Genomic DNA, 18,905 nt, shown 5'->3' with positions numbered 1-18,905 from the left:
CTCTGAGTGGGACCGATATTACATCTATCTATAAATCACCCCCTCCAATCCTGATTGCCCCTGTGACTTTGTCTGCACATACAGCTAACCAAATCATGGATTTCTGCTTCCTTCCCCTTAGGAGTAACATATTCTTTGTTTACAAGTGTTAATATATTCAATCAGGTTTCTGTCAAGTTCTGTTTGCTGTATAATTTCTTTTGTCTTTAAAAGGTAATTTTGCATATATCTGTTCTGATCTGTTGCTTTCATAATTTAACTCTCAGAAGGCAAGCCAATTTCCCTCATTTTCAATTCTGCAAGTGAACTAGGGGCATAGCCCATCCAAAAGGCAATTCATTCGAATTCCGGCCAGTTATCACATTGCTTATTTCTTCAACTGATTATGTGATACACTATAAAAGTAAGAAGATATTCTCAAATAAAAATGCTTAAATGAGCTTTTCTTTCTCCTTGAAATACTTTTAGGGAAGTTGTTCACTTATCGAAGACCACATGTATGAATTATCCTACCGGTGTTTAAACCACATTAAATGTTATATGGTATTCCTATTAATTTCTATGAATAATACAGTCAAAGCCTGTATGTACTAGGTAAATTTATCTACTCTTTACCTAATGTTATGAAAAGGCCTCAATCTTATAGATATATTCATACATAACTACATACATAAAAACTATAGCCAAACTACCTGCACATGCAGATAAACTATGTTCCATTGGAAACTCTTGCTCTCTTAGCCCATTATTTGAAAACTGGAATATCTTTTCCCTGCAGTAGAAACAATGTTTCTTCATGCATTCATTCATTCTTTTCATTTTTGAATATGGATGTTGTGCCTTGATTTATATCAGTTGCTGGAATACAATGGCAATAAGGCAGACATAGCCCCAATCTTCAAGAAATGTATTATCTGTGGTAGATACCAGCATGTTATCACACAAATATAATACGCAAGGGTCAGGCATAACTTTCCAAAGAAATTGATATCCAGTCTGAGATTTGAAGAATGAGTGAATGTTAGCCAGGCAAAAGAAAGAAACTAGAAGATTTCAGGTGAAAGAGTATGTATGAATTCTCAAGGCAAAAGAGACTGTTTCCCAGACAAAATCACAAGTCTGTTTAACCCATAATATACTGAAACTGGAATCACAGATTGATTGAGATAAGATAAAAGAAAATATCTAGTTGTATTTTAAAAGGGTTAAAAGGTTTATATTATCTAATCCATAATATTTTGGTTGGGGAAACCAAGGCCCACTAAGCAGCTTGGCATATTTTCCTGAGAATTGGTGATAGAGCCCATATCACCTGATTCTCCCCACAAACACTCCCTCAAGGATAGAATTAATTACACACTAGAATATGCCCACTATGTTAGGCATAATTTGTACAGTTGTACAAATTCAGAGTTCTAATTTAAGATAACATGAATTCATAGTTTATACATTAGACTCAGAGACTTTAATTAGCATGTTCTTAGGTGAGGATACATACATTTATGTATTTATGTATATCAGTTAAGGATTAAGGTCCATAGCAGTTAAAGATGTCTAATAAACAGGGTCTTAAACAAATTACTGGTTTGTTTTCCTTGTGTAACTAAAAGTCTAGAGATAGGTAAACTGGTCCATAATGTTGGCACCACAGTGTTAATGGGGACCAAACGATCTGTCCCCTTTCAACTTTACTCAGCATGTTCTTGTTGTCTCATTTTCACAAGAGAGCAGAGAGCACTCAAACATCACAACCATATTCCAAGCAAGAGGAAGGGAGGGGCATACAGTGGCCGAATTGGCTCTCTTTTGAGGAGCTTTCCCAGGAACTTCACCCGGTGACTTCTACCTGCACTTCTTCGCCTATGCCACAAAACTACATATATCAGGAAGGCTAGAAAATATAGTTTGTTTTTTAGTTGTGTCCATTGCTTCCCAAACACAATCAGCCCTTAAAGTCTAAATCAGAAATCTGTCCTGGGACTCAGAAAAGGTTGCTTCTTTTCCTGGTTTAGCTATTTCCTTCATACGTGACTTTGAGCAAGTCACTCCATATCTGTGAAATTCATTCTCCAGATTCAAGAAATGGAGTGGGATTACATAAACACATTTAGTTTAGCAAATTCTAATAAACTAGGTTCCTCTGTCTTTTTTTTTTTGCGGTTCACCATTTTACCCAGAGATTGGTCAGGAAGAAAGGGAAAGTAAAAAGTAAGTTCAGGCCCAGAAGTGGATATTTTGCTGTCTTCGGTAACTCTTACACCTTGACCCAGGACAGACAGTGAGGCATTGGGCAGACACAAGATACAAATAAGAGCAGATTGGCCTGGCAAGCTCGCTGGGTTACACAATACATCTCACAGCTTTGGAAGTCATTGGCTGGTGAACAGATAGCTACAGAGGCCTCAACTAAATCTTTTAACCTTTCAAATTGCTATCAGGAAGATGTGAAGCATGAATATCCCAAAGTCCAAGCTCTTGCCTCCATGCAGCAGTTCTTTCTGCTCATGTAATCATCATCTATTTGGGTCTCACTTTAATACGGACCGTTATTTATTTCTAGATAGAGCTCTCTTTACGGTCCTCTTAGGTGGTATGCAAAGACAAACTCATATTTTCTTTCTTAAATATCCACCTAGTTCAATAAACTCTAATTTCAATCTCAATTTATATTCTTAAGACACAGTAATCTGTACCAATATTAAACAAACCCACAAACCAGAAGCACTGTCACCATATGACATCACATGTGGTGGTGGTGGGGGGGGGGTGCCTCCAGCAAATGAGAATTCTCCACAAAGCTCTTACCTGCTACAAGAACTCGGCCTCTGGAGGTTTTCCTATAGCCCTAGGCTCCTCCAGGGGCACTTTCTTTGCCAGTCATCTCAGGAACTGAAAATTGCTTTTAAGATGATATTAGCAAACCAATCTAAATGGCCATCCTTTTTCAAGTGTTCATTGATTACTCCTCTAGACTTCCCTTTGGGGATGTAACAAACCAGAAGCCAAGGTGCCATGTCTATCTATTTATTAGTGTCTAGCACAATGATATGTGCAGTCAGACATTTATTAACTAGTGTTGTTTCCATAGCAATGACTCCAACCTTGAGGAGGTTAATATACTTAGACATTTGCAAAATAAAGTTGAACACAGAGAGATGTATTTAAACGAACGTATACTCATAAGTGTGATATTTACAACCTCTAGACCTCAAGCGTACACGTCTGGACCCTGAGTTGGAAATCAATGTTTAAGCAAGAGTCTGCAGTGGTATAAAATGCCTGTCAATTAGCAGCACCAGATGCTTTGCTTTTCTCAGTAGTGAGAGAGGAGTTAATGTGCAGGATACTGGTATTGAGCATATTATCTCCTGTCTAGAATACTGGAAAAATAGTATGGATTATGAGCTTGCGCTCACCTCAGACCAAGAAAAAAAAGAAAAGAAAACCTTTTCAACAGCAACCATAATGAAACCGTCTTGGTCTGAACAGAGCCTTGCTTTTCAGTTGTTTACTTGTCCTTTTTCCTAGGAGTAATTAGAATTTCCCAGAATCTCAACATCTTGCTTTCTGCCTTTGTTTAGACTTGCTGTACGTCACAAGCCTAATGGGCATTTTCAGTAGTTGTGATTACGAATAAGGAATGGAGATCGGGGAGGTCACAAATGCTTGGATGGCTTCTTAGAGTTTTAAACTCTAATGAACAACTTGCAACAGAGCTAAATAAAGCCTGTTTTAAACCCAGAAATCATGAGTGTTCTAACATAGGCAACAAGGGCTCATGCCCCGAGTTAATTTGAAAAATTAAACCTTCTACATAGGGTCTAAACATGGCATGAATTTACAGTACAGAAAATTGTCTGTCACTCGTGCCCCAATCCCAGCTTTTACTGGATATTATATGACAATTATCTGTGATGTAGGCAAGGCATATTAGTTTGTCCTGGCAAAAGTCCCCTTGACTTTTGACAAATATATGCTCCAAAAGGTATACTCAGCTTTATGTATAATAATCTCACATTTCAGATTTTAAAAATCTTTTTATTATTTTTGTTACTATTAGTTTTGTATGTTTCAGTCAGTTATTTTGTCTGACCCCGATCATGGCAAAATCAATTTGGTCAATCATACAGAAAACTACTATTTATTTTTAAAAACGATAACTTCGTGATGCTGACTCAGGCTATGATTAACAATAGATATATTTGCGCTTCAGGGAATTATGAGAATAGTCTTGTATTGAATAACTAATGTAATGCATCTTTCCTAAGTATGCCTTGTGAGGCAACTAAACCAACGGTGACTCCTCTATTGTGACTTTTGGAAAACTTTAGGTAAGTCTATCCCCAAATATATTAATGACTAAGAAGGAGGTAATAATAAAATGCTATTCTTGGGCAAAATGTGTCTCAATTTGTAATATGAATTTTCACATATATATGAGCTCTTTCACCCATTAATGTGTTTACTTGTTTGTTTAATTCAAAGTTCAAAATGAACTGCTTGACACATCATCCATTTAATCTGACAATTAGCTAACATACCTAGAATCACAGATAGACGTCACTAAACTTGTCTTTTTCCACCAATCTAGAGCAAACAAGCAAAAGTCACACATGCACCACAAAAACAACAGCATTAAACAATTACAAAAGCCCTGAACTAAGCTATCAGGTACAAACTAAATGCTTTATTAACTCTCTAGCCTTTCAATTTCGTTAAAGCATATAAACACTTTAGCTAGTTTTCCTGCGGGAACTATGATTTGTTCTACAAAATTTAATCATCATGGCTTCATGTATTAAACAAAAAGAGGTGGCTAGAGTCATACAGTAATATTTCAGAACATTTTCCTCTAAAAAGTAATAATAATAATAATAAGTACCCAGTATAAACAAAGTTTATAAGTACCATTAAGGAAAAATTTTACTGTGCAGCATAAAATAATTTGACCACTGGAAGTATGCATTTACAAGTAAGAAAAGTATTTGTCACACAAAGATTTTATATTGTATCTTGTAGCTGAAAGGTACATTTAACTACTGGGTAGTAGTAATATGTCACTTTCCAATTTATAAGTGTAGGTAATTCTATTACTTGTAAAGCCATACAGATTCAGTGTATTACTCAAGTTAATGTACCAGAGAGCTAGTGGGGAAAAAAAAAGATATATTCAAGACCCCCAGTGAGCTCTGTATAGTCTTAGGCAGGGAGGACAAATACAAAGTTCTATGAGAGTGTCTGTGGTATTGGGGTACCAATGTCACTATGTGCCACTTGTCAAAGAAAATACCATGTATAAAAAACCCAAGGCTGTAATAACAACAAATTAGAAACAGCTTTTTTTAAATTACCAAGCTTTTCTCTCTCTTTAAAACATGGGATCCCCTTGGAAAACTCCTATGTGTGTCAACAGATTATGAAAATCAATAAAAACATTGTCTAAATTACACTAAGTATTTATTTTTTTTAATTTTTTTTCAACGTTTTTTTATTTATTTTTGGGACAGAGAGAGACAGAGCATGAACGGGGGAGGGGCAGAGAGAGAGGGAGACACAGAATCGGAAACAGGCTCCAGGCTCCGAGCCATCAGCCCAGAGCCTGACGCGGGGCTCGAATTCACAGACACGCGAGATCGTGACCTGGCTGAAGTCGGACGCTTAACCGACTGCGCCACCCAGGCACCCCTACACTAAGTATTTAAAACACTTTGTCTGGTCCTCAAAATTATCTTGGGTAGGAAGTATTTTTTTATGATTTTTTAGGAAAGTGAAGCACGAAGAGATTAAGTAACCCAAAGTCCCAGAAATAGTGGGAGCTGTGAAGCTAGAATTTGTTTTACAAATACTTGTTAACACTATAACCACAACCACCAGAGAAGAAACAGTGTTTAAGCAGGAATGGGGAAGGTGGGGTGACCCCATTGGTGAGCCACATGCATGTCTGAGCTTTTTTGAGGGTCACCTGAAACACGATCAAGTCACCAGTTTATGTATAGCTCAACTGGGAAGAGAAACCCTCAATGACCTCACACACAATGGTGCTTCCAGCCTCCTTTTGCCAAGGAGACATGCTGCGGCTCTCTCTCCAAGTAACGCAAATAAAATCCAAGCACCAGATATTTATTATCTCAACTCCATGCTTACTGAGGACAAGAACCATGTATAAATACATAATAAAACGGTGTTATCTTGTTTTAAAATAAATAAATAAATAAATAAATAAATAAATAAGGCTTTAAGACCTTAAAACAATAATTCAGATCGTTCTGAAAATTGTCTTCAGGATTCAGGAGAGTCACCGAATTTTTCCAACAACAACAAAGATCAATCTCTTTATTTCTCTCTGAAATGCACTTAACTTCGTGTTAAGTGCTCCAACATAGTTTTATTTTTGTTGTTGTTGTTGTTCTTTTTTCGGTCTCTCTTCCAAGTTCAGGCTGTGCTGAACTTCTTTCCCTCTCCTTTCCTTCCTGTCAACCCTTTTTCTACCACCAGATCATTAACTTTTCTTTCTTAGTCTGTTCCTTTTTAATGAGAAATGATTTATTTTAAGATTTAAAAATTCATACATTACTTTTAACAACAGATAACAAAGGATCTTTATTCCCAAGAAATATATATACATATACACACATATATATACACATATGCAATGTGTATATCTCTTATAATTCTATTTTATGTACCACCTATATACAAATACACATATATAGATATGTACTCATATATAAACAGATTCTTACACTTTTACTCTCGGGTGTTTATTCACATCCTCACTTTTGCATTCTTTTATTTACAACTGGAAAACCACTTCCCAGCACCAGACTCATCACATAGTAACTTCAATAAATATTTGACTGACTAATAATAAACAAATTACTTGTTTTCTGAGTTTGCTCATCTGGAATATAGGGATGACCTGAGATCCTTGGGGACTCCTAGAAACCTAGTACTGTTCCTGCTCTCCCAGGTTTTCTCCCTGGGGTCTCTAGACAGTCTCTCAGGGGTAAAAGAATACAATAAGTGGTGCAAGGACCAGACATTTAGCAGAAATTATTCTTCACTGGAGCTCATCAAATTCTAAGGTCTTAGGACTCTTGTGTATGGAATGTATATTCCCTGTCAAGGAAGCTTAAAGACGTCTCTAACCTGCTCACTTCACGGATAAGTGAATAAAACGACTTCCCTAAAACAACAAAGGATATACATAATCTAACTGGCAGTAAACAACAGCTCTTTGTCTCTTGATACACAGTGTTGATTGAATGAGTGAGTTGGAAATGCTATCATTTTATGAATCTTTGAACTTATACATTGCATATGCTGATATACTTTATTGTGAGCTGAATAATGACAGAAGTCAAATACAGTATGAAATCTAGAATGAGTAACAGAAAACTGAATTCTTACATGTCCCCATTATGTGGAAATCAAGCAATAGTAGAGCAATTGCACAGTTTACCTGAATTTTATTTTAGGTACCAAGAAAGCAGAAAAGTAGCTGCATATAAACAAACATTACTAGAAAATGCAAGCAACTGTTCAAAAAAGCACAGGCGATTAGACTAAAATATAGGTAATAGCAAATGCTTATCAATCCTATATCATTTTTGCCTTTTGCTGGAAATATTATTTTTAGAACAATCTTCCCTCAAGTCATTTTTCTGTATTCAGCTACTACATTCATTGCAGACTGTATATAGAAAATATATGTTTGAAGCTACACCGAATTCTGCAAAACTTAATAAATTTTATCTCAAGTAGATGGTTTTTGGAATATGATGGAAATGGGGATGGGAGGGAGAAACACACAATGAAAAAGCAAAGAAAATTATCTCTGTGGGTCTGCATTTCTCTAAATAAAATTGAGACATCTCCTTATATTTTCCATTTTAGTCTCAAATTGTCCTCAAGGAATCAGAAAGCTTCTTTTAGACTCCTAATGCTTAATTCTTTGATTCTATACTTTACTGTATTCTCTACTTCTGTTATCAGTGACCATTAAGAAGACTTTAAGTGATAGTAGATTAATTTTCTTACATTTAAAATTTGAAATGTGACTAAAGAGAGAGAGATTGAGATGAGGGCTAAACCACAGATTTGAGATATTGACAAGGGGCATCACAAAATATTTCCTCGTCTCAAGGGGTCACGTTTGTTCATGCCACCTCCCATAGCCTCACATGGAGGAGGCTGAGGACTTGGCTTCTTATGATCTTACCAATGGCCAGTTAGTGTGATAATGTGGTATCTACATGGGGATAAAAGGAATCAAGAAGGGACATAAACATCCCTTCCTCCATCTAACATTAGTCATGTTAGGCATGATGACACAGGAGACCTTACTGGCCAATTAAACCTGACTTTAGAATGTGGAGAAGAGGGAGCACCTTTGCTATAAGAAAGATGCCCTACTTAAATTTTTTGAATTTTTGGAATGCAACAAAGCAGTTTAAAACCAAACATTTGTAAAATTGTTGTATCCTACTAGAATATGTTTTTAGTTTAACTTCCTAGGACTTTTTTCCTGGCTATCTCCTACTGTCTTGTTATAGTTAAAGCAGACTACTGTCCGTGGGCCATATCCAGCCACTACCCATGTTTGTATGACCTATGAACCAATAATGGCTTCTGCCTTTATAAATGATGGGAGAAGTCAATAGAAAAACATTTCCATGACCTGTGAAAATCATGAATTCAAATTTCACTGCCAATAAAGTTTTGTTGGCATACACCGTTGCCCATTTGTTTATGTATGTCTATGGCTACTTATAACCAGTGTGGAGAAGCTGCTACAGAGATCATTTGGCCCACATAGACAAAAGTATTTGCTATCTGGCTCTTTAGAGATAAAATTTGTTGACTCCTGTTTAAGAGTATGAACAGTTAGACTAGAGAGACGGGTTCAAATCCAACTTTGTTACTTACCAGCATGTTGCTTAATGAGGGCTGTAATACTCATCTCACAGAGAGTATTGTTTCTAGGAATAAATGAAAAGATGCACAAAGACTGCCACAGTAAATTGCCTGATGTAGAATAATGATAAATACATGCTTTCCTTAAAAAAGATGGCTAATAATTTTATTACTACTTGCTGCCTTCTCTGTGCCTCAGTTTCCTTACCTATAAAGTACAGAAAAATGCTATAAATTATTTTGTTTTATCTTGTGGTTACTTATTTTGAATGACAAAATAACATATTAGAAATTCAAATACTTGGAAATATTAAAGGTATTATTAGTAATCCGTTCACTTGAATATCTGTATTAATTTCCTAGGGATTTCATACCAAATTACCACAAACTGGGTGGCTTAAAACAACAGAAATTTATTCCTTCCTAGTTCTGGAGGTCCATAGTCAAGATCTTGGCATGATTGGCCCAGAGTCTCTGAAAATCTGTTCTCTGCCTCACATCTAGCTTCTGGTGGTTGCCAACAGTCCTCAGTGTCCCTTGCCTGGTGGCACCATCACCCTGATCTCTGCCTCTGTCTTCAGTGGCCTTATTCTCTGTGTGCCAGACATTATGTTAACTTATGGCGTATATTTTTATGATTTGACTTCTGTGTGGACATAGATCGACAGGAAGATACTATCAAAATATGCAGAATTTAAAAAATAAATTTAGAAAATTTTGAAGGTTGATATAAGTCTGTTAAAGAGGACACTCCTACCCGAAATGTTCCTAAGAACATTATCTTCTCTAGCCTCATCCACTCCCTTGCTGCCTCCACTAGTATTCTGTCTTTTTCAATATCTCTGATTTCACTTGTGCCATCATATTTATTTCACATTCCTTTTCTTCCCACCAAGCTCCTGCACTGTTTCTTTTTTCTGTCTTTCTGTGTACCTGGTGAAGAAACTCAGGAATCAGCTGGTGCTCTCTGTGTGTTCTTGTCTGCATGCCAATACTGGTTGCTCTGTCCTATTTAGAGGGCCTGAGTTCTTGATGAGGAAATACGCTCTACACAGAGACCAGTACAATGTTGGCAATCATAGGGAGAGACTTATTTTTCCTGCTAAGCAAATAGCTTATTACCGAAAACCACTAAGAACCGTGATGAAGTCTGTATACAAGAAATGACATGAATCATAAAAGTCTTAGTCAGGCTTAAACTATTGTGTATATATATACATAGAAGCATGCACAAGCACACAAACTCCAGCTGTTTATTTTTTCCTTTTCTTTTCTTTTGAATATGCCATAATTCTTTAGTAACCTCAAGCCAAGGATTAAATCAAATAGGATCTTGGTGGGAATCTGATCCAACCCTGTTTCTGGATAAAATTTACAGAAAGGCTCAAAGCAGTGGAAGCATGGCTTCCTCCCAGGAACCATCAGGGAGTGTTTTCTTTACTACCATTTTATTCTACCTGGTTACCTATCAATCAAAAGGCCATTGGCCGGTGTAAGGACAGGATTTCAGGACTGGTTCTTCCCCTGAAAATACCATGCAAAATTTGTGTGCTTTCCTAATCATTTCTAATTGACAGGCTCTCTTGGCTTCTCGTTAGAGTATTGTGATATGTAGGAGAAATAGGTGAACCCCAAACTAGAATCAGAAGACGTGGGTTTTAACCACAGCTCTGCAATAGAAGAGCTTGAAAAATCACCAGAGGTCTCAGGACATGTGAGAGAGTTATCTCTAAATCTTTTACTGGCTCTGAGTCAATGATTGTATAATCTGTGAGTTCCAGTTTTATCCTTGTAAGACAGATTTATCAATAGTCTATAGTATCCACATATTAATTGTGGCCTTCGAAATTTTATGAAAACTATTGATATCCAGAACTGATAAAACATAGTTCTTCATAAATTTTTTTCTTATTTCTCTGAACTACCCAAAAAAAATTGTGATCAACTTTTTGACTTGTTTTTAGTTTTTAGTGCCTGAAGTACATCTTTGTACTTGTGAGCACAAAAGGAGGAGAGGGAGCAGAGAGAAAATGAGAGTTGAGGGAACACTGAGTTTTGAACTGTAGACAACTGAGGTGCTAAAGAAACAGAGCTTTTATTTTTCTGTTTTTAGAGAAAAAAAATCCACTAAGAGAACATGGAAGACTGAGGGAAATAAAAACTAGTAGATTCACTAGTTACCATGTAGAAGATCTCGCCAAATTTATGAGACCTGATACTAAGTTCCCTAATTCTTAAATTCTGGAAACAAATGTATGTATGGTGATGATTACATAAAATGGTATTCATACATTCCCCTGCATGGAGCTGATCATCCTAGAGCAGTGTTTCTCAGGCTTTAAAGGGCATGCAAATCACCTGGGAATCTTATTAAAATGCAGATTCTGATTCAGTAGGTCTGAGATGGGCCTAAGATTCTGCATTTCTAACAAGCTCCCAAGTAATGCCAAAGCTTTCCAGTGGCAAGAGTAGAGGTTTTAATAAATGTGGAATGCCTTAACCCTTCATTCTTTCCCCTACAAACATAAGTACATATTTACTTTGAAATGATAGATTGGAAGGTTGGTTTTGTTTTTCTTATTTTGTTTTGTTTTATTTTTCTGATCAGCATGCCCGTTCTGTATCAAAGTCATCTATCACCTACAGTCAGGACAAAAGACACCAACAGTGTATCATTTTCAAGTCATCTCATGTCAACCTGCTGGGACAAGTCCCCCACACTTTCACTCAGCACTGTTATTCTTTCTTTCTTTCAGCCACTATTGCCAGATTTCAAATGGTAAAAATTATTGATTAAAGTTGTCACCCTTCTTTACACTAGAAAGACAGTGTTCCCTGTAAAATTCTAATCCTCTGCTTATTTCAAACTTCCCTCTGTTATGAAAATGTGACAAAAAATAAATAAATCTCACTCTTACATTCCTTCGGGCTCATGGTTTTACTATTTTTGATACTCTCTTATTTCTCCAAGTGATAGCAAAAGGCTTAGCAACCATTTACTTGTCTTTCCAGTTCTTTCAGTAAATAATACAAGATAATTTACTCTCCCTCTGTATGATTGGAGCATATTTTAAATTATCCATTTAAGCTTGGTCTATAATTAAAATTACATGGGCATTTAGGACATTATTCTGCAAAAATGCTCTGTGGGCTTTCTCTGATCTAGCTCATAGAGTCCAGGTGCAAAGCAGCATAAAAACATTGAGGGAAAAATCAACCATATCTTGGGTTCATGAACTGTCCATTTATCTACCAGCTCCCAAAAGCCGTAGATATGTCTTTCCAGAAGATTAAGTATCTTCCAGAGTCAGCAGGAAACCTGAAATCTTCTTTTGCTGCACTTAAGTAAAAGGTAGCCCTATTATTCCTGCCCCAGTATGTTGCCTGGAACAATAGCTCTCTAATAAACAAGCAAACAGGGGCGCCTGGGTTGCTCAGTCGGTTAAGTGGCCGACTTTGGCCCAGGTCATGATCTTGCGGTCCATGAGTTCGAGCCCCGCGTCGGGCTCTGTGCTGACAGCTCAGAGCCTGGAGCCTGTTTCAGATTCTGTGTCTCCTTCTCTCTGACCCTCCCCTGTTCATGCTTTGTCTCTCTCTGTCTCAAAAATAAACAAACGTTAAAAAATAAATAAATAAATAAATAAACAAACAAGCAAAGAAATATATCCTTGTGGAAGATACTGTTATTTTTCACAGATACCCACTTCCTTCCTGTAAGACAATTATACATCTACCAATTTCTAAATGATGTGCAACTCCTCCCTGCCACCGATTCCAGTGGCTCTGTGACTTGCTTTGGCCAATAAAATAGCACACATGGTGCATACCACATCTAGACAAAAGCCCCAAGAACTATTAATAGTTCTTTCTCAGACTTTCCCTCAGCAATGTGAAGGACCTAAGCCAGGTAAGAGATATGCTTTGGACCTTACCCTAAAGCAAAGAAGACAAGTGGAAAAGGAACGGTATTGCCGTTGACCTACAGTCCACAAATTATGTGGGCAAGAAATGAATGTTGTAGGAGTCACTGAGATTTTAAGACTATTGACACAGCATTATGTAACAAGAGATACTATTTTTCAAGTGATTTAAAAGGAAAGAGAATGGAGTCCCTCAAGTATAAAGTAACAATTATAGTTACTTGGTTATAGTTACTTTAGTTATAGTTAACTAAATACCCAAGTAATTTTCTACAGCAGTTCTTAAAGGTAAGTGAGAACTCAGAGACCTTGTGCTTTAGTAAACATATACTGGAGAAAGTATTTAGATTTTCATCTGGATTCTAGTGCTATTTATTTGGAAGTATATCCTTTGAATGCTGTGGAATGAAAATGACTGGAAATAATGAAAACAATCTGGAAAAAATCCAGATTATTAATATTTGCAGGTGTATAATGGGAGTAATGATAAGCAGTGCAATGTATTTGTTATCTTTGTCCTACAACCAGGAAAAATACTGAAGTACACGTGAAGAATTTTAAAGAAGGAAATAAAATTTTTCTAGGGTCATTCTTTCAAATAGATGTCAAAATAACAACAGAAAAGTTAACAATGCAGAATAAGTTCTAATGAGAAAGTTTGTTCTTTTCACTCTCTCATTATCTTTTTAAATTTTGCTAAATAATCTATATAATTTATTCATGATAATCTGGATCAAACCTTTGGCACCTACATTCTAACTAGAAAGATATTTAGCCACAAGGGAATAAAAAGAACTTTAATAATTCATCATTAGTGTGCCTTTGTGCTTCCATTTCACTTCATCCCATAAGCCAACAGTGGAACAGATTCAAAAATTGACCTCTAAGTAAGGAATTGTAATTACTCAGAGTCAAAAGTATGGTTACTCATATGTTTTTTTAAACTCTAGCAAAAATGCAATTTAACAGTCTCCTACATCTCAGTGATTCATGAATGCTATATTTATGCATATTCATGAAAGAAAGATCTAAAAAGAATACTTTGTCACTTTTTTTTTTCTCTTTTTGAAAGAGGCAGAACAGATACTAAAATGACACCTAAGCCATCTGTTCAACTCTGAACACTCTAGAATTCAACATGATTGGTCACACAGGACTCTAACTATCTATGTTTCCAGGATTCATGGTCATCTTTAGCTATTTAAACACCAAAGTACATGGAGGGACCCTGGCTGGCTCAGTTGGTTGAACATCTGAGTTTTGATTTTGGCTCAGGTCAAGATGCAAGGGTTGTGGGATCAAGCCTCACATCTGCCTCCATGCTGAGCATGGAGTCTGCTTAAGATTCTTTCTCTCTCTCTCCCTCTGCCTCTCTCTCTCTGTCTCTCCCTCAAATAAATGAACAAACAAACAAATACTAAAGTATATGGAGAAACAATGATATTGAAAATTTGGGATCTTAAACATTTCTACTCAAATGATTGTTTTAATAGCTGCTCTATTGTTATTGTATAAAAAGTTTAGGATTATCCACTCAAATCTGGTTTGTGGTTAGTATTTATAAATTCAAGTGAGCACATAGTTTCATCCAGTTCAGTAGGTCTCTTCTGCTTATTTTTAAGGAGTAAAAGACAGAGGAACTAGTAAACCCTTTTAAATAGTGTGATCATATAGCTTATCACCCAAATTGAAAACTTTTGACAATAAAAGAAGGCCCTATTAAAAGTTAAATAAGGATAGGGGTGCCTGGGTGGCTCAGTTGGTTAAGAGTCCGACTTTGACTCAGGTCATGATATCACAGTTTGTGAGTTCAAGCACCATGTTGGGCTCTGTGCTGACAGCTCAGAGCCTGGAGCCTGCTTTGGATTCTGTGTCTTCTTCTCTCTCTTGCTCTCTCTTCCCCTCCACCCCCCTCTCTATCTCTCTCTCAAAAATAAATAAACTTTTTTTTTAACTACATAAGGATTGCTCCCAAACAGAACAGGATGTATAATCAGAGTGGTTGTGGAAACATTTGGAATGTAAATACCGAATCAAAAGTAATAGGACCATTGGACTTTGTTAGAGGTTTGCTTTGATTATGTTCACGATAAACTTCCTCAACTTACTTGACCACTTTATTGGCTAACAGAAAAGTGGGACTGTTGTAATGGCTTTGTGAGATTAAAAGCTGCCTGTCCTAAGATTTGATCTCATACCTATAGCCAAGGTGCTAAGGATTTTATGTACAGCATATTATTTAATCCTTTCTGCAACATTATGACATAGTTCCCAATTTTACAGAACATAAAATTGAGTGTCAGAGACATTAAATACCTTTTCCAATTCCATACGGCTAGTGCAAAGTGGGCCCTGATTCAAACCCAGTTCTAGCTAGCTAGCAAAAGCTTCACTCTTTCTTAAGGCTTAGGTCCAGACTTCAGAGATCCAGGAGACTAAAATCAGAAGAATCTTTCCTACTTCAGAGAAAAGAATGGATATCAAGCTCACCCTTTTATATAGTATTAAATCCTTTCTTATATACTGGCTTATATACTGAATCTTGGCCAGTCCTTCATGAAACCCAAAACGGTTACCTTCATGAGACACAAAACACTGGGTTTGAGAGCTAAGGGTATTTATAATCACTCTAACAAGATCTAGTGTGATCCTATGGAAAGATGGAATTTGTGCTCAAGCAATTTGAGATTGAAATCTAGAGGTGACTTTGGGAAAGTTATTCTTAGAATACGAGTGTCTCCATTTGGTAGTATTTACCTTACGGCATTGAAAGAATGTCATTAGATTGGATAAGATGGAAAATTATTCAATGCCTGGTACATATTAATACCATATGTAATGAATATTAATTTTATTTCTTCTCTCCGCTGATAGCACTGAAAGGTTTCAACATAGATGATGGGGAGGGTAAGAAATATGAAAAAGAAGATGTGGGTTCAAGTCCTAGGCCAGCTATTTTTTAACATTAAAGCCTGGAGATAATCTCTGAGATTCAATTTAAGTAGACTCTTTAATCTACTTTAATCTTTAATCTCATCTTTAAGTAGATATTGTAATAGTGGGTGCCTTTAAAGCTCTCAGGATCAATGTAAACTGCCTATGAAAACTCTTTAGAAAAGTGCATGTAGAAGTTCTTTAGAAAAGTACATATAAGAGTTCTTTATGAATGATAACTTCTAAATATAGTTATTATCATCATCATTACTCCCACCACCCCCACCACACCCACTGCCTCTTCAGGAGTAAGGCAATATCTGTGTAGGTGATAACCATGGACGCTTGAGCTTGAAGTGAAGGTGGTACAGCTGGCCTTCACACAATACTTTGAAAAAGTCTTAGGATATAAAAGGCAGACAGCAAAATGGTACAATAGAAGGTTGAAAAGCAGTTCCAAGCTGAGATCTCGGCAGTCTTTTGTGGATTGAGAAGTATACACAGCATGTGGAATCCCTAAAGATTTTTTTTTTTTTTTGCCAGAATGGCAATCCGAAATATATGGTGATTTAATAGATAATGGTGTGGGAAAGTGTGTACTTGATAGTGTATTTCTCAGTATTAAGTTCTGCGAAACTGGTGGTATCTGTCTGGAGCCAATCACAACCCAACTTTCCAGGTACTTCACATACATATTTTAGGAATTTAGTTAAAAGTGTAAAGTGCTGTTATTACTGTTATTATTGTTTGGTTCATTTGTGTCAAAATACTTTGCTCAGAAATTTTGGGATGATGTGGTGCTGTGGTAATGGATACACAGCTCTATGTCTTTATCAAAATACAGAAATGTACACAATAAAAAGCAAACTTGTATGCAAATTTTTAAAAATCAAACCAGATGTCAGGGAAATCCAAGATGGAATTCAGACTGTGACAAATGAATGTAACTGTGTAACAAATGAATCACCTAACCACACCAAAATGAGTGAGGAAGAAAGGAGCTGATTTAAGGAACTTTGTAAATTTGTCTTTTGATTTGATACTGTAAGGCTAAAGATGAAAATGAACTGTACTCTGGCTGGTAAATTCATTTCTCATAAGACTAGGGGTTAGAAGTTTTGAAACTAATATTGCATGTGTACTGGGATTGGCAAATAAGTAGATATATTATAGACAATAAAAGTCAACTTTCCCATTGGCTAAGAAAGAAATTACAAATAAGCAAAGGCAAAATGCAAGAATTAACCATGTGGTGCTTGATTGTTGAGAATATCAATATGAACTCATGTGATTTTAATGTATATATAGATAGATACAGAAATAAAATTAAATTTGTGTATATATGAGTTAATATACATACACACATTCTCTAATGTGGCCTCCTGAGAAGCCTAGAAACACTGAAACTCCAGTGGCAATGAGCACTTGTAGCACCCGGATCTTAGTTCCTAATACCATTGTCCAATAAAAGAAACCAGGTATCCTTGGAGAAATGGCTGATTCTAGGGCTGGGCAGGGAAAATACAAGAGAAGCATAGAACATTTATGGTGCCAATATGTAAGGAAGTGTGGGGGCAAAAAAAGATGAAGGGCATGCCAAAAAGACACAGGAACTACTCACAAGAGCTCCAAATTACCAGAACTGGAATAATTTGAGCTGCAAAATAACTATTGATAGTATTGGACTACAATTCAAAGAAAGAATAAATATCCATCAGTCCATACTGCTATAAAAAATTGTTAATACATAGACAAAGAGGGAAGACAATCCTTCCTTACAAAATTCCAATTATTAAATATGAGAATGAGGGAAACCGAAAGCCACCATCAGAACACCATAGTAATAATTACTGCAGGTAAGATTTGATGTGTATTAAAATAAGTGGTGGGGCGCCTGGGTGGCGCAGTCGGTTAAGCGGCCGACTTCAGCCAGGTCACGATCTCGCGGTCCGTGAGTTCGAGCCCCGCGTCGGGCTCTGGGCTGATGGCTCAGAGCCTGGAGCCTGTTTCCGATTCTGTGTCTCCCTCTCTCTCTGACCCTCCCCTGTTCATGCTCTGTCTCTCTCTGTCCCAAAAATAAATAAACGTTGAAAAAAAAAAAATTTAAAATAAGTGGAATACTTTTAAATAGAAATGGGATATTTTTATATCTTCAAAGTATCTGCCCCCAAATATTTATTTTTTTTAATTTTTTTAATGTTTATTCGTTTTTGAGAGAGAAAGAGACAGATCACGAGCAAGGGAGGGGCAGAGAGAAAGAGACACAGAATCCGAAGCAGGCTCCAGGCTCTGAGCTGTTAGCACAGAGCCTGACATGGGGCTCAAACTCACAAACCATGAGATCATGACCTGAGCCGAAGTCGGACGCCTAACCAACTGAGCTCCCCAGACACCTCCAAAATATGTATTAATTACAGTGGTGATCTGAACATATTCCACATATTCTTTGATACTCCACCCTTTAGAGGTGGAATTTAATTCTTCTTCCCCTTCAATATGGACTGGATTTGGTGACTCCCTGCTAATGATTAGAGTATGTAAAAGGAAAAATAATAACTTTACAGTGGAGAAGCATGACAGAAACTGTTGTAATAAGCGATTAAGGTTAATATCACCAGTAATAACACACGTCGATGTAATGAACCCCTGATGTGATAGGAGGAGAAAAGTACATAAGCTCTGTGGTATTTTTCCCAAAATATGTGTTTATTCTGATCATGAGAAAACATCAGAGAAATCCAAATCGCAGGATATTCTGCAGAATTTCAACCAGTACTCTTCAAAGTGTCAATGTAATGAAAGACACTGAAGGAATATTACAAGCTGGAGAAGATCAAAGAGGCAGGGAAACTAAATACAACATGGTACCTACCCTGAATTGGATCTTGGTATAGAAAAAGAACATTAAAGGAAAAACTTGGAAAATTTGAATAAAGATTATAGTTTGATGATATTGTATGAATGTACATTTCTTAGTATTAATAATTATAGTGATTATTGGTAATTATTATCTTATGGTGGAGCTGGGTGAGAGGTATATGTGGGCTCTCTGCGCTGCCTTTGCAACTTCTGTGTAAATCTAAATTTATTTCAAATTGAAAAGTTTTAAAAATGTATGTCAAAATAAAGACTTTG

At 36.5% G+C, this 18,905-nt stretch overlaps 1 protein-coding gene across 1 annotated transcript in view; it reads left to right on the top strand.

Moving 5' to 3' along the window:
* NEGR1 (neuronal growth regulator 1) overlaps positions 1-18,905 on the top strand; it is an 862,121-nt gene that overhangs the window by 707,016 nt on the left and 136,200 nt on the right. The window lies entirely within an intron of this gene.

Source organism: Puma concolor, chromosome C1 (assembly GCF_028749965.1).
Source record: "Puma concolor isolate L17-30 chromosome C1, mPumCon1.1.hap2, whole genome shotgun sequence".
NCBI lineage: Eukaryota > Metazoa > Chordata > Mammalia > Carnivora > Felidae > Puma > Puma concolor.
This window is presented reverse-complemented; position numbering and strand designations above follow the sequence as displayed.